Source organism: Dermacentor andersoni, chromosome 1 (genome assembly GCF_023375885.2).
Source record: "Dermacentor andersoni chromosome 1, qqDerAnde1_hic_scaffold, whole genome shotgun sequence".
NCBI lineage: Eukaryota > Metazoa > Arthropoda > Arachnida > Ixodida > Ixodidae > Dermacentor > Dermacentor andersoni.
Genome location: NC_092814.1, coordinates 393,377,862 through 393,394,002, shown reverse-complemented (window position 1 = coordinate 393,394,002; position 16,141 = coordinate 393,377,862). Strand labels below are relative to the sequence as shown.

At 46.4% G+C, this 16,141-nt stretch overlaps 1 long non-coding RNA gene across 1 annotated transcript; it reads right to left on the bottom strand.

Annotated features, from left to right (window-relative positions):
• Positions 1-10,232: 10,232 nt before the first annotated feature.
• Positions 10,233-10,547, bottom strand: LOC129381833 (uncharacterized). The gene is made up of 3 exons (XR_008609968.2): positions 10,496-10,547; positions 10,359-10,403; positions 10,233-10,273 (listed from the first exon to the last, which is right to left on the bottom strand). It is a non-coding gene; the product is annotated as an uncharacterized lncRNA (long non-coding RNA).
• Between the last annotated feature and the right edge of the window lie 5,594 nt (positions 10,548-16,141).

Genomic DNA, 16,141 nt, shown 5'->3' with positions numbered 1-16,141 from the left:
CGGGCGCCCCTCGACGGAGCAGACGATGGGTGGCGTGGTGGGACCGCGGCGGCGTCAGCCAAGCTCTCGGAAGCACGTGTTATCCGCGGATTCCTTGCCCGCGCAAGCTCTCGACTGCATTCTAAGTTCGCCTCCGCAATGGCTATAAATAAATCACTGTAAAAACAGAATAAATTAGAGAGAAAGTAAAACGTCGGCGGTAGTAAGTTCCGAACCTATAACCCCACACTCAGAAGCCGAGTGTCTTGCCCACTGCGCAAAACCAGCGCCTCCTATTTAGCAGGACTGTGCACTCTTTTTTATGAGATCATACTACTCGGACCCAAATGTCCATTGCCAAGCCGGGCGTGACAAAAGCGGCGATGTCTATACCACTGCGGCTTAATTTGCAGCGTCCCCATTAGATTACATAGAAGTTGGGAATGTTAGCGTGACGTCAGGGATCGAAGGGCACCGGCCTTGAGCTACGTAGGAGCGAGGCGCTGGCCAAGCCACGCAACGCACTCGCGTGCCCGCGATGAGTTTACCAATCGAAGGACCACACAACGGCGTTAAATTGGCGATTAATGCTTTCGAATTCACAACTCAAATTTCTTCCATAGCATTTTATTGCACCCCTTTTGAGCCGAGAGGGATAAAGGCTGTATACGCAAATACAACAGAAAGCTGATCCCGTTATTCAGCTGATTCAATTGCCACGAGGAGGAAGTTCGGCCAGATATGTTTTTCTCTTTATTTCTTCAGGACTGTTAAAGGGCATGCGCTTTCCCTGCGTTCATTGCCTGTTTGTTTCATATGCTAATAAAGAACACTAAAATTCAGCCCTCCATTTAGTTAAGTCTTCTATCTGAAATTGCTCGAGGACATTTTTCTTAGAACATACAGCTATGTAATGTTTCCTTACGGTGGTCTGCCGACAGGAGGTGGTCCCGGAGGAGGAGGTCTCGGGGAAGGAAACGGTGCCCTATAAGAGGAACCAATATTTAGTGCGTGCGAGATTATCATGCAAGGAGGCCTGAACATCTTACGGTGGTCTCGCCGCAGGCGGAGGTGGGGGCTGGTACGCAGGTGGGGGCCGTGGGGAAGGACGCTGGGGTCTGTGAATATGGAGGCGGCAAACAACACGCGCACTGAAGACAAGGGCGAATCGCAGCTACATAATATTGGGCGTTAGCATTTTGGATATCGCGCGGCTTTCATGTCAGAAAAACACAAACAAGAAGAAATGCTAAATTTGCAGAAGATGGAATTTGCGTGCAAATTTGGCGTGGCACGTATCGTTTGGGGAATATTCGTTGCTTCATTAAAGAATATATAGTTTGTAGCGCTGATTTCGTGCTGCTGCGGTCTGTCCTCTAGCATGAGATGTACTCAAAAAAACAATTCTCGAGTTTTATAACAGGTGATTCCCCTCCCAGTTCAGCCACTTTTTTTTCGGGCTGTCGGTGCACCATGCAGTTATCGTGGGCCGATCGCGCTGATAGTGCAGACAAAGATTATGTGCCACAGAGTCGATTGGGCATTTGCAACTGTGCTTTAGTTTGCTTTCAATCTTTCAATGTCTTGACCTTAGAAACGTTGTGTCTTACTCATGATAAATATATGCACTATGGCATATCATATCGACATAACCGCTCCCTACACAACATTTGAATTATTCCTATAGCCATTCTCTACATATCGTGACTGTTTCTCATTGTGTACACGACAACTACAGTTTAGCCTGCCGAATGTTTTCAGCTGCAAATCGAGCAATTTGGCAAGTACAGCTGCGGACGCACACGAATACGAGAAGACAATGTGCTGCTTTGAGCATCGGCCTTCTAGGCCAGTTTATCAGTTCTAACGGATTTCCACACAATCTCGATCGATCGGTCTGCGAGCTTCATAGCGCACCCTTAGTTTTAACTTGCATATACGTTTAGGACCTGATTTCGGCCCTTATCTTTTCTTTTCCTTCAGACCAACTCGAACCCGTTTCGGCGCCATGGTCGGGTGCCGCAACTCACACGTCCTGTGGAATAAATTAGTGGCTTCTGTTTGCTGGCTGATCACTGACTTGACCCGTGTGCGCATCCCTTTATACACAACATCTTTTAAATAGGATGTTAAGTGTTGGGGATTTTTGCGGATCAAAAGGGCAATGTGATTATAAGGCACCCTGTCGCGGGGAAGGAGAGGGGCGTTCCCTCCGAAAATTTGTGACCGCGAGTTTTTTTTTTTTTTAGCATGCACCCAGTGCAGTGGTAGGCGAACGTATTTCCATTCCGCCCGCACCGCATTTGCGCGGACGGGATCGAACACGCCTCCACGAGGTGCAAAACCACTGTGCCATGAGGTGTGTCATGTGGAAGACACGTGGATACCCGTATGAGCTGTGATTAACCCATCCGAACCGCTACAATCCTCCGTACTAGTGTATAGCGCATAAAACACGACTACGCAATTAGAGATACATATATCGCGGAATAAGGGAGAACAGGCCAAGCAATTTAAGAGTGAATATTAGATATTGCATGATGAGGTAAAGGTATGGAATTGATTTCATACGGTGGTCTAGGCGCAGGTGGTGGTGGCTGGTACGGCGGACCAGGGGGGCTGAAATGGTGGAAATGATAACACTGTAGATCTAAGCGGTTCTGAACCATTTCAAATGCAGTACACATAAGAGGCCGTGAAAGTCTTACGGCGGTCTCGCCACTGGAGGAGGCCCTGGAGGGGGTCTAGGGGGAGGAGGTGGTGGTCTGCAAGGGACAGTTGATGAGGATTTACGTATTATATTACGCAGTGGTTGAACAGTGAATGAGAGCAGGCGTTTCTTACGGAGGCCTGGCCACAGGAGGTGGAGGGGGGAATGCTGGTGGGGGTCGCGGTGAAGGAACCTGCGGTCTGCAAAGCGTTTGTGCCATACATATTAAGCTGCAAGGCAAGCTCGTTAGCCAAATGCAAGCTTTTTTGCAATGAAATGGTTCACTTGGAGCTGCTTGTTCCTATTTTACATTTACTTTAAGAATTCATTTATATAATATGTGTAAATATAGGAGCAGAATACTGTTTCAGGCACGTGCTTCGGGAAAGCTGGTTTATAGATTTTTACAACTTCAAGGAAAAATGGAAATTTACTGACGTTGCCATCTTTATTTAAACACCAAAACTAAAAGGAAATGTTAACAGAATAATAATGATATATACCATAAAGAATGCATAAAAATCGCCTCACCCAATATTAACCAAAAATTAGTCCCTGGAATAGCGGCGGTTACAGGCCAGACCCTACCCAAGTCCAGCTACCATGCAGCTAATACACACAGATTTATACATGACTAACAAGTCCAGATATTGCGACTCTAGGGCAACCCTAAACCATATCCCATGGGAATGTACGGGTATAATATATGGCGATGCAGCCTCAAACAGCAACAAGCTCCACGCTGTGGGAGTTTGCGTTGCTCAGCTCGGATCTGCAGCACCATCTCTGCGCTGTCCTGCGAGCCGAGGAAGCCACCAAGGGCCAACAGCCCTTGACAGAAACCTAAGCGGGGTCCAGGCCCACCCCACCAAATCGCAGGGCACTCAATGAAGCTATTTGAATGAATGAAATCGAAAACAATCAACAGCGGCAGGTCTGAATTTTAAAAGGTAGAAGAGGCGTGCTTTAGCTAAAATTCTAATTTGCAGAACGCTCGAAATTAAGCTAAATGATGTCGACCATATTCGATTGTCAACAATGTTCACATGAAAAGATAATTGCTGCTGTTTGCTCTGCAGGCATTCAATAAAATTGTGTGCGTTATGGCGATCGAGTATGTCGACTGCTAACAAGAAATTCCGTAATCGGAAAGGGGCGCCTGAATAGTTTAAGGAAGTTAAACAAGCATTAACCAACCTCTAACTTGCATAAGTAACGATAAAAATCAAAGTGACAAATGTCTTCAACGACAGAATACGAAGAACGACCTAATGCGAGAATTGAAGCTCGTAATCTTTAGTGTTCAAACATAATCGAGACTCACGAAAAGCTGGCGCTGCTAAATTCTGCATTGCAATGAATTCCGGTTTATTCTGTTCGCTGAAAGCGAAACGGACGGGTCGAAGAACACAAGCTGTTTGTGCTTATCAAACGCTCGTCAGAGACGTGGCTGTTTTTCAGTCGTCAGATGGCGAGCGTGTGAAAGCGTGTTTATTAAATTTCCATGCCGATTGCTTCATTATAAATATATCACCGTATATAAGAAAGCTCGTAACGGAGGTCGAGGCGCTGGTGCTGGAGGCTGATACGGTACACCAGGAAGGCTGAAGGTGGAACGAATGTCCACTTACCATTAGAGCTGTGCGTCAAGCTATGCGATAAAAACTCACAAAGGCAACTTAATGCTAATGAGCGTGAAAGTTGTCTTGGTCGTTGTGGTCAATAAGAGCGCAATGCTTTCAAAGTGTGCGCGGACATATTGCAGCGTTACGTGTTTCCCCAGATACAAAGTTGTGTGATGTTTTCTTACGGCGGTCTGCCGACAGGAGGTGGTCCCGGAGGAGGAGGTCTCGGGGAAGGAAACGGTGCCCTATAAGAGGAACCAATATTTAGTGCGTGCGAGATCATCATGCAAGGAGGCCTGAACATCTTACGGTGGTCTTGCCACAGGCGGAGGTGGGGGCTGGTACGCAGGTGGGGGCCGTGGTGAAGGACGCTGGGGCCTGTGAATGTGGCGGCGAAAGATATGCCGTGCATTAAGTGGGATGAACACCGATTAGTAGAGGTTGCGCGTGGGCGTAGACATCACAGTGTTTGATGCAGTTTTTTGGCATGCTACTGTCGCAGGAAACTATCGGCCCACGGTCTGACACTGCAACTTCAATGCGTGCAAATAAAGTGTTTTTGAAGTTTCTGCAGGGCACCAAGCTCGACGAGCGGCTCTATTAAGGGAACTAACTGTCTTATATACACAAGCACTCACCACTTCGCTTATCAATTTTTGGCATGCTGCAAATAGACATGATTGCTGAATGGCTAAATTTACAGGAATGTACGCTTGAATGGAATGTTATTGAGCGTTGTTTTTGTTGCTTATTACCGACGAGATGTTTGAGATATTTTACGTCTTCACGCACCTCGTACCGCGTAGCTGATTACTTCGGCATTATTTTATTCTTCAACAGCTTTTGCATTGATTAAGTAAACTCATCCGCTGATGCACAATATTACGAGAGGACAGTCTGCACCAGTGAGCACCCATTAGTTCTTATCAGCGCTCGTCATGCTCAATTGCTGGTTGCAGTAGCTGGGGAGCGACTTGTATAGCGACGAAATTTCTTTCCACGAACCACAAAATGACTTACATGGCAGGCCATGGCTTTTATGAAGCCCCGTACAAAAAATGTAAAAACATTTCGCACCGAGTCACCGCCGGGAATACTATTTTTAATGCAAAGCATTGTACACCCGAATACATGGAAAAGCGTCGTAGGCGGAGTGACCGAAAGACGGTAACAAATATGATCGACGACGGAAATAGTAGAAAACGCGTGATGAAATGCTCGAATTGACAGAAAATTTCTCAGGGAGGTTCCTGTAAGCAAAGTAAATCCACTGATCTAAAAATAAAATTTAGTACATCTCGTCCTGGGTGGGGAACGAACCCGGGCCCCTGGGGTGCGAGACAAGCACGCAACACCGACGGCACGGTGGCTCCGCGGTTCCGGTTGTGTGAAGGTGTGCTTAGTGCTGGCGTCATTGCGCGCGTGATGGAGCAGCCAATGGGGAGCAGGTGGCGCCACGTCATGAGTTCATGAAATGAGCGCGTTCATGAAGTCCCCAGGACTGTATACGGTACAATGCTTTCGAATTCCCACACGTAAAGCAGTAACACGTGTCTCTGCCGAATTTCTTTGCAGCTCACGGAGTTTAGTCCTGCGACTAGATGCAGAAGCACGAATTGTTGCGCATTACATGGCATTACACGCATCTTGGTCTGATTGGAGTTTGTCGAGCACTCCTGGTTCGTTATGTCCTCAGTTCCGTATAGATGCAATGATTGCTGTTGTAGACCCCGCCGCAGCCAAACGAATGAGACGATGATGCTGCGGCTTTCTGCAACTAAGTCTGCGTAAACTCTGCGGCAAAGCAGCGCTAGCCAGGAGACGCTAGGACCAGTTTTAGAGTGAAACTAAAAATACGCCGCCATCACCCGGCATGGAAGCCACAAGAAATAAAACGGCACTTTACCGATTACCGTCGCGCGCCTATATCGGGGGTATAGTAAAGGTCGAAGTCTCCAATCACACAGCGTAAATACAGGACGCGAGAAAAAGCGAGACAACAGCGCTTGCCTTTTCTGTTCAAGTCGTTGACCAAGCAGGCCAAATGTGCATACTTCTGAAGGTTTTTGGGTCAAGTGCTTTGATGGCATGCGCTTTGCGAGGGCGGACTTCACTCCTGCGCTCCATCAGGCAAGTGCCCAGTCATGTCGAAAGCTGGACACATGTGGTTCAATATGAGCGGTGAATTTGCTGGCGCGATATCGCTGGTGTCAGGGCACCGCTGTTGCTATGCTAGGCTTCGACACGGGTTGCTCGCCGAAACAATAACTTGCTCACCCCTGATGAACCCGCTTCAAAGTGAACTCAGTAATTTTATTTTAATTACAAATTCATTCTACTGCACCACTTTGTGCCTTCCTCTCCTTCCTCGGGCAAGTGAATCACGCGCTGAGATCTGGCTGGTAGAACGCATGCAGTCACCTGCTAGCTCCAGTCATTCGCTGTTCTTCCGTATTAGTAATTTTCCGTCCACACCCTGCATTTGTTGGAACTGTATTCCTGTCATACCTCAAACATTCCCGCCCATTGAAGAGTAACCTCGAACCGGTTGTGACTTGTGTCCCAGCGGCAAAAAAGAAGCCATCGGTCGTATTGACAGCGCCTCTCGGTTGGCGTTGAGAGACACCTACATCGACGCAGCGAGCGTCGTTCGCGTGACGTCAGCGCGAGGGCTCGAGCACCACGTGAGCTGTGCTGTTCTGGCGTAGCCCGGGCTCCACCTGCATTGCTTTTGTCCGTTCGCTCTCCTTCTCTGTTAATTACGAGGGGCCTTTGAAACGCATTACTTCCGCGTTTTCTTTCCTCAAGCGTTCTTCAAATGAGAACAGGCATTCTTAAGCAACAGTATATTTCTCAAGAGGAACATCACAGTGCCAGCCGACGGAGCTTAGTTAAGCGAGGTCCGGACTTTTCATGCGCTGTTATGATCTCCGCAGCGGCAGCTTACGTGTATAGTAGAAAGATAAGGTCCCGGAAAGATACCCTAGAAGATTCCGGAACAGCTTTCATCACGGCACATATAGGCACCGTAAAAGAATGTTTAGTTTATATCTAAACATGCAAACTCATAGAGAATACGCGCAATCAACGTAAACTAAATGTACTTTAAGGAAACATTTGCAGCTGTGGGGGCGAACACCAGGTAGAAACCTGCAAGTCGGCTTTACCTCAAAGGACCTATGGCTTCGTTTAGAATTTGCATAGACAGCTCTCGTGGTTTGTGAACCATAGGTGATCATTTTCATTTGCTTGACATCTCGTGTGTGACACTACCGTAGCCGGATATCTTGCTTCGGTCTCTCTGCTCCGATCGTGCTTTAAAAAGACAGCGAGGCGTGTGCCAAGCTTCGCCTTCGTCGTCCTGCGTTCCTGCTCTAAACAAACAAATAGCGCTGGCGACCAGCGTGTCAGAGTCGACCGAAGACATTTTGTCAGAAACTTAGTACGCAATACAGAAACTTAGCAAAAAAAGAACTATTGCTGGTGTGTTGCCTCCAGGCAACGCTTGGTCAAGTGTCACTGGTCAAGCGACAAATACAGCAACACTTGCTGCGGGGTAACAAGCATGTAAAAAGAGCTGGCTACATACAGCTTCTGCAACATTTCTCTCGATTTTAACTCGCGAAAGCTTCCCGCTTATTGTACATTTGTTCACGCTATTCGTAACGCTATTATTACCGCTATTTGTAACTCCAACCAAGCCAGAGAAGAAGTGGAAAGTACTGGACATGAAATATGATGAATATATGGAAATGCTTTCATACGGTGGTCTAGGCGCAGGTGCTGGTGGCTGGTACGGCGGACCAGGGGGGCTGAAATTGTGTAAATAATAAAAAATGTTGGCCTAAACAGTTCTTAGTGACTTTCAATAGAATACACAGAAGAGGCCGTGAAAATCTTACGGCGGTCTCGCCACCGGAGGGGGCCCTGGAGGAGGCCTGGGGGGAGGAGGTGGTGGTCTGCAAGGAACAGTTGATGAGTCTTCATGTGTTGCATTAGGTACTGGTTGAGTAATGAATGAACGCAGCCGTTTCTTACGGAGGTCTGGCCACAGGAGGTGGAGGAGGGAATGCAGGTGGGGGTCGTGGTGAGGGAACTTGTGGTCTGCAAAATATTTGTGCATTGATCATGGATGCTTATTTCGGGTACAAAGTGCAAGCGCGTTTGCCGCGTAGCTTCATTTCATAATTTTTTTACAAGGTGGACTGCATGCCAGGATTCTGCATTTGTGCATTGCTACATACCATGTAGCAGCTGATTGGTTTATTGCATGGTCGGCAAAAGCTGATAAAACGGGTGTAAAGTTTGCATATTTTATTTGGTTGCAATATTCCCGCATCCATAAAAAGCGAGAAGGTTGAATACAAAATCGAAGTAGTTGAGTATTATGTGCATTGTATTAAAAAAATGTAAGCTGTAAGTCGTATTTGAGAATAATACCTTCATGAAAATGCCGTTTTAAATGTGCGAGGTGCTCAACGTAATGTCCGTGTAAATACATTATTACAATATGTGTCCGTCTCCGAAAAATGTAATGGATGCTACACAGAAGCGATTATGGCGTTTCTTGTTAGGAAAAAAGAGAATAAGCCATGGAGGATAGTCTTCAGTAGATGAATACTGCATATTTGATATGCGGTCTGCTCGCCGTCCTCCTTCACTGTGCCAGATACTATAGAAACGAATTGCCTAATCGAAAAAGATACGCTCCTTTAGTTGTAGGGAGATGCGTGGAAGTAAGGGGAAAAACGCATTCGAAATTCGAGAAAGGGAGGAAAGCTGACATAGGTTAGCGCTTCGAACAGCATGGCCGCTGGCGTACTAATAAATTATTCGAACTAGCAATTACACAGCTTCGTCTATAGTTTGATCTACTCTACTTTTGTATGAAAATAACTCGAAAATTTAAGGGGAGGTTTCAAGTCCATGAACCCAAACTCTCATATCTATAATATGAGAGTTTGGCTTGGCTTTCTGAGGCGCAACTTCCAAAATTCATCTGCTGACGTGCGTAAATTAGCATACCTGACGTTCGTACGCCCGCAATTAGAATTTGCATCCGCTGTATGGTCACCACACCAAGAATATTTAATAACTATGCTGGAACGCATTCAGAACAGAGCTGCCCGATATATAACTCGGAATTTTAATCGAAAGTCAAGTATAACGCAGATCATGCTCGATATTTCTTTATAGCCCCTACACATCCGCCGCAAAGTTGCTTTGCTCTGTCTATTTCACAAATATGTTCATTCCGATAAGCCATGCATATTACCCCTCGAAACCCCCGCCCGTACCTCCTCAAGATTACATAATCATTTTAGCTTCAAGCGCATTTTCGGTAAAACCACTGCTTTCAATTTATCTGCTGTACCTCGTGCCATATCCCACTGCAATGGTCTTCCCAATGATATCGTCTCGATAACTGATCGTAAGATATTTCGAGAACGCCTGTGCATGCTTTTTACATAATCCCCTTCCTCTTATATATCTGCTACGATTCAGCATGCTGTGCTTTGTTTTGTTTTTTAGTTCAGCCTTACGTTTATTTATTAGTTGTCTTACGTTTATTTTTGAGTTGTTTCCATTGTACTTCACAGTTCTTTGTTACATTGCCCCCCTTACTCAATGCCCGACAGGGCCTGTAGGGTGTTTTCTAAATAAATAAGTAAATAAATAAATAAATAAATAAATAAATAAATAAATAAATAAATGATCGCTATCGTACGCGCAAGAAGCTGTGGTTGCTAAATTGGGCGGAGCACCAGATGTCGACTGTTGAATCTTGTAAGACCCAAGAGCCTAAGTGGCTCTGTCTGCCTGGTCATCCGGCAAACATGTGTGAGCGTCAGACAGCAATGGCGTAGCGATATGCAACAAGTGATGGATAAATGTATAAGAAAGTTCGTACGGTGGTCGAGGAAGAGGCGGTGGAGGTTGATACGCAGGGCCAGGAGGTCTGGAAGTGGGAGAAATTTGTCGTCACCACTACATTCATCGGCGGAGGCAAGTCACGGGGAAAATAAGCTTAGAGCGACGCTTACGGTGGTCTTGCCACAGGAGGAGGTCTCAGTGGGGGAGGAGGTGGTCTATAAATGCAGAAGTCATTTAGGGCGTCAAAGGCAATGCTCGTAAATAATTCTGCGCTTGGAGGTTAATTTGGGAATATTTCTTTTCTTACGGAGGTCGGGTAACAGGAGGTGGTCCTGGCGGTGGTCTCGGCGAGGGAGGAGGTGGTCTAAAAGAGGAAGCGTCAGTTAGCGCTCGCAGGATTACAGCGACTAATACTTCAGTAGCCGAGGGCCACGGGCTCCTTACAGTGGTCTCGCCGAGGGAGGTGGAGGCGTGTATGCAGGTGGAGGCCGTCCTGAGGGGCGCCGAGGTCTGTGAAAGGGGCAGACAATGTTCTACCTCAATACAATTTTCTAGCGCCTTACAGACCGAGAAGAAATATTGGAAATAATATATATACTGTTATACGGCGGCTAGTTCAACTACTGAGCGTTTCATTCTGAAAACAACGCGCCAGTGCATTGTGGCGCGAGCGTCATCGAGGATGATGGAGATTTACACCTCCATCAGCACTTCGTATATTATGGAAAGAGAGGACGGGAAAGAGAGGGACTCCATTTTGCTTAATCGTGACCTTGTACAGTCAGCAGGGAGTGAAGCCTTGGCTTCGTAGCCTCGTAAATTAATTAAATATGGAGCTTTGCTTGCCGAAATTACGATCTCATCATGAGGCACGCATAGTGGGGGACTCCGGAAATTTGAACCACCTGGGCTTCTATAACGTGCAACTAAACCTAAGTGCACGTGTGTTTTCACATTCCACCCCCCTAGGAATGCGGCCACCATGACCGGGATTCGATCCCCAGACATCATGCTTAGCAGCTCAACACCATTCGTTGCCTCTTGGGTCTGTATTGTCGTGATATTATATAAGTATATAAACACGACATTTTGTGGATAGCCTCAACATAGTGGTGCTGTGCTTTAACGGCGGTATTGCATCAAGGGAATGAGTTCATGAAATACTCAAATGAAGATTACCAAGCGTTAGTAGGCGCAATATGAACAGCGAAAATGGTCAATGAGTAACATCGACTACCTGGATTCTACCATTGTGAAATAGTAGGCCCAGTAGCTATGTCCGGAAAGTAATTAAAATATATATTTTCGTGGTCTCCGCGCGAGAACCACAACACGAGGCGCGCCGTTGCGGAGGAATACCTTTTGCCACCCGGGGTTCCTTGTTGCGCACCACGGCGCACGGCTGTGTGCGCCAGCGCAATGCGGCCGCCGAGGCTGTGATGGAACACGAGTGGGAAAAGGCGTCGCCTTCGAAGCGCTAATCACGCATTCAATACCCACATGAGCATTAGTACCTGTAAATGGCAACTATATCTTGATTATTGCGCAATATAGTTAAATTGAAAGATCTCGTCATATTGCGTCGTCCTGTAGCCAATACTTTTTTTCTACCGTGCTACGGGAGCAGAAAGTTCTGAGTTGCAGTGGGACAAAAATATCGCCAATATCAAGAAACTGCATGTGCTTCCTGATGTTTGGCGTTTCTTTCTTCGGCATAGATGACAACAGGAGAGGCAATGCATTGCTCTACCTACTCTGCGGGCCTCAGCACAGCCGAGAGGGCGATCACCTCCTTTCAAAGACGTGCTTCCTTCAGTCACCAATCCTAACTCCATCGGTTTATCGTTTCTTTCTCAAACGGACAGTGCACGAGCGTAGCAGTAGAGGGCCAGCTTGGCACCTTTCGTGAAAATCTCTGGAATGAGAAATAACCATGTGCCTGCGTGTGTTGAGTTGCCCGCGCTACCCCATTGCCTTATTTGTTTGATATTTATTTTATTGCTCTCTACTGCGCGGTGAGAACAGTTTTTTCGATTTTACTTCAGAGAGAACGTATACAATGTAGAGCTTTGATATTGGGTCGCCGTATGTTACCTCTAATCGGAAAAAAACATCGTCCTACTTATTATATTGTACCCTCACTCGCGGATTGCAGGGCTGATAGATACATGAAGGAGTAAATATAGGTAGAAGAGAGGTAAATAAATCACATTATGGGGTTTTACGTGCCAAAACCACGATCTCTTCTTAAAGCACGCAGTAGTGGCAGGCTCCACGAATGTGCACCACCTGGGTTTCGCTAACGTGCACCTCAATCTAAGTAGACGGGCGTTATCGCATTTCCCCCAGTCGAAATGCGGCAGCTATGCCGAAGATTCAATCCCGCTACATCGTGCTTAGCAGCCCAACACTACAGCCACTAAGCAACCGCGGCGGGCAGACCACAGGTCACATGCTATCATTTAGGTTAGGGATTGCTCGATGTCATCGTGCCAAAGTGCCTTAGGCACGGCCTATTATAATCTGCGCTCAGTCGTAAGACCTCTTGTGACTTTCTTAAGTCGTCACAGGTTGCACGCCCAAAATAGCAGGATAACATCGCAAATCATCATTGAAGGACTATATTGCATAAGCCACACTCAAAAAGGCATACTGTTATAGGTACGCATGTTATACATGCTGAAGCTATGTTGGGACCTCTATAAGTTTATCATTAGGTGATTCATTTTTGTGACTGATTCTTTATACCAGTATTATTCATGGCAAAGAAAATGGAAAATTTTGAGTCGGGAGTTCTAGGTCAAGGCGTAACGACAATCAGTACAGAGAAATATTAGCGGAAATTGAAAAAAGAAAATACTGTAAAATGCCATATAAATTTGCAAATATTTTCATACGGCGGTGGTCTAGGTACCGGTCCAGGAGGCTGGTAAGGTGGCCCAGGGGGGCTGAAAATGTTAAATAGATAAGAATGTTGGGCTGAAGGGTTGCTGAGTGAGTGAGACAGACAAGAGGGGAAACAAAGGTCTTACGGTGGTCTAGCCACTGGAGGAGGTTCTGGTCTGGGCGGAGAAGGTGGCGGTCTGTAAGAGGCATACGGACTATAATAATATATCAGGCACTGGTTGAAAAGCGAAAAACCTTCTTACGGTGGTCTGACCACTGGAGGTGGAGGAGGGAATGCAGGTGGGGGTCGCGGTGAGGGAACTCGTGGGCTGCGAAATGTATGAATATTTTTACTGCAGCTGTGGATGGCCTGCAAATGCACATGTAAGCAGGAATATTCTTTCCCGGGTTAATTATTTGCGTGTTAACGACGGTCAGAATTTTTTACCCATGTGTTTCCGCGCAATACGTACGCAAGTTAATATTGACAAAAACATTTTCTATAAATATAAAATGCAAATCAATATAGGATCAATACCTTCATGACAAAGCTATCCTAACTCTGAGCTGAGAGAAGAAAATCATCTGCGAATAAATTATTACCAACTATCATGCTGACAAGCAGGGTTATGGCTTTCGGACCTGTATTTACTGTTCAGGTGAAAAGCGATTTGGTGCGGAGTGTTCAGTCACTCATAGGAAAAATTTATACTCAAGAAAACACTACTATGCGTATCTCTGACTCAGAAATCGATGGCTGAATCGCCACGACCCGCGTTAATACTTGTAAGTGGACACATGCAGACTGTGTCAGTAAAGATGTTGGAAAATCTATGAACACTGGGTAGCTCAGACAACAGCCTTTGACGGGATAGTTTTTACCACAGCAGTATAAAAATAGATCCCCTGAGCTATATATTCCTACAATCAGGAAATCGATCAACGTTTATTCCAAAGAATCAGGTGACCGGCATAACACAACAATTGAAGCGCATAACCACCGTGCAGACAAAAAGTTTTGGACTGGCAAAAACATAAGGCTGCTCAACATGGCGCAACAACAATTTCCGGCTGATTTGGCCCGCTAAAATCGAAACTGCAAGACAAAAAAAAAACGCAAGTTGTGTGCGCCTATCAGAGCCTTGTGAGAGACGTCGCTGGATCCGCCTAGTCATCAAGCGGGCTCGTCAAACTACAGTGCCCATCGCGTGATGATTCATCAGATGTGTTATATACGAAAGCTCGTACGGTGGTCGTCGAATTGACGGCGGAGCAGCTTGGAACGGGAGTTACCGAGGCCTATAAATGGAAGAGATGTCTGCCTACGCGCCCAAAAAAGTTTACTCTCTTCAGAACGTACCCTGTGCCCAAAGACTGATGGTTATCTGTCTCACGTGAGTCTCCTTTCTTAAAAACGCCACCGTCGCAACTTTTTTTGTTCAAATTGAAATATGAGGCACATAACACGCATGCCGGTCGCCCCCTAGAAGTGCTTAAGAAATAATTGGGACTGGATGACTGCTACGCTTGGGGACAGGATAGGCGCCACCAAAGTGGTGCAGTTCTTTGATGAGTGGTGTTTCAGTGTGCAAGGAGATCCTAATGAGCATTACTGTGTTCTCGCCACAGGAATAGCCGTCGTGGCACAGGAGGTGCATCGTGCAATGCCCTTGAAGCGTTCTGGTATGTTTTGCGTGGTAACGTGTTTCTTAAAATATACTGCTACGTCATTTTTCCTTACGGTGGTCTGGGGATAGGAGGTGGTCCCACAGGAGGCCTCGGGGAAGGAAACGGTGGTCTACAATAGAAAGCAGTATTTGGTGGGTGCGAGATAAGCATGGAAGGCGGAAACAGCATGAATATCTTACGGTGGTCTGGCCACAGGTGGGGGTGGAGGCTGGTACGCAGGTGGGGGCCGTGGGGACGGACGCTGGGGTCTGTAAAGGTGGAGGCGATAAATAACAGACGCACCGAAGACAAGTGCGAATACTAGCTACATATTATTTGGAGATAGCATTTTAGATGTCGGGCGGCTTCCATGTCACAAACACAGAAACAAGAGCTAATGCCAAGTTTGCAGAAGATTGATATTGCGTGGAAATTAAATGTGGGGCGTATTGTTTTGAAGGATTTTGGGAACATTCGGTTCTTCATAAAGCAATGTATGGTTTGCAGACTGAATTCGTGCTTCTGGGGTCTTTCTTTGACCGACCATCAGACGTACTGAAAATAAGATTATTGAGTTTTAATCCAAGGCATCTGTCTCCGAGTGCAGCCACTTTGTTCTTTTTTCGGTGCGTGCTGTCGGTGTACGTTGCCGTTATCGTGGGCCAATCCCGGTGATAGTGAAGCGTAAAATTATGCTCCAAAGCGACGACTGGGCATATGAAACTGGGCATTACTTTGCTTTCAATCTTACGTCTTCCCCTTAGAAACATTGTGTCTTAGTCTTGATAAATATATGCAATATGGCATATCATATCGAAAGAACCGTTAACTACACAACATTTGAATTATTCCTATAGCCATTCTCTACATATCGAGACTGCTTGTCATTGTGTACGCGACAACTACAGTTCAGCCTGCCAAATGTTTTCAACTGCAAATCGAGCAATTTGGCAAGTACGGCTGCAGACGCACACGAATACGAGAAGACAATGTGCTGCTTTGAGCGTCGGCCTTCTAGGCCAGTCTATCACTTCTAACGGATTTCCACACAATCTCGATCGATCGGTCTGCGAGCTTCATAGCGCACCCTAAGTTTTAACTAGCATATGCGTTTAGGACCTGATTTCGGCCCTTATCTCTTCTTTTCCTTCAGACCAACTCGGACCCGTTTCGGCGCCATGGTCGGGTGCCGCAACTCACACGTCCTGTGGAATAAATTAGTGGCTTCTGTTTGCTGGCTGATCACTGACTTGACCCGTGTGCGTATCCCTTTACACACAACATCTTTTAAATAGGATGTTAAGTGTTGGGGATTTTTGCGGATCAAAAGGGCAATGTGATTATAAGGCACCCTGTCGCGGAGAAGGGGAGGGCGGTACCCTCCGAAAATTTGTGACCA